We start from the raw sequence: 1,168 nt of genomic DNA on the forward strand, positions 1-1,168 counted from the left end.
CCCACTCACCGCCGAGGTTCTTGTCTCTCCCTAAGGTTGCTCTCTTCGTCGTCCCTCCGGCCCTTCTTCCTGCTCAGCGTCTCACTTTTGGCCTATTTTCTGCTGGATCTCTGGCAGCCTCGCTTCTTCCCTGACATCTCAGGTGAGTGTTCATTCAGCAAGCCCCGTCGTGCACTTGCTTTGTGCCTGACCCCGCTGGGTGGGCTGAGTGGTGAGGGGAAATGTACCGCAGGCCCCCAGCTCCCAGGCACCACCACTTCCCCAGTTAGGCAGTGGAGAGTTGCTCTTCTCAAAATTACCGTTATTGTGAGTGTAGTACTTAAGAGGGCGGGCTCTTCGGCCTGGGTTCCATTGCTTGGTTTCCCGTGCGAGTGACCTTGTAAGAGCCACTCAGTTTCTATTTGCTTCCCTTTTCTATTCTCTAAAACAAGGATGATAGAATTCACTGGGTAAGGAAGTGAAGATTAAATGAATTAATACCTGTTATGTGTTTATGGTAGAGATTCAGATATCACAGGAATCCTAGGAATGTCAGGTTCTGTTTTTGTCCTTACTCCTGTATTTACTGAATAGGTATTTTGGAGCAATTCGATGTCACCTGTGTGTGAACTACTTGAAATGTAAACAGGAGTAAGATGTGTAAAAGAGTGCAGTTTCGGGGCATCTGGGTGGCTCAGTCAGCTAAGTGTCTGATTCTTGATTTCTGCCCAGGTCATGATCCCAAGGTTAGTGAGAGGAGAGCAAGCCCCAAGTCAGGCTACTTGGGAGTTTCTCTCTCTCCCTCCCTTTCTCTGCCCCTCCCCCCCCACATGCACCTTGTGTCCTTCATCTCAAGATAAGTGACTTAAAAACTTAGAAGAAAATTAAGGTTGGGGGCACCTGGCTAGCTCAGCCAGTAGAGCATTCTTGATCTTGGGGTTGTAAGTTCAAGCATCATGTGAGTGTAGAGATTAGTAAGAAAATAATAAATTTTTAAGAAAAAAGGAAAAGAAGTGATTAAAGAAGGGAACAGATGTGTAAATACCAGCAATAGTTACGACACAATTTTTCCTACAATTGGTGTCTGAAGGTGCTCTGGGAATGCAGAGGAGGGGCAACTGGTTCTGCCCTGGGGAGTGTCTCCCAGAGCCCTACTGCTCAATAACCCGTTCCTCTCCTCTCTTCATAG

The sequence above is a fragment of the Crocuta crocuta genome, unplaced genomic scaffold (genome assembly GCF_008692635.1).
Source record: "Crocuta crocuta isolate KB4526 unplaced genomic scaffold, BGI_CrCroc_1.0 scaffold229, whole genome shotgun sequence".
Classification (NCBI taxonomy): domain Eukaryota; kingdom Metazoa; phylum Chordata; class Mammalia; order Carnivora; family Hyaenidae; genus Crocuta; species Crocuta crocuta.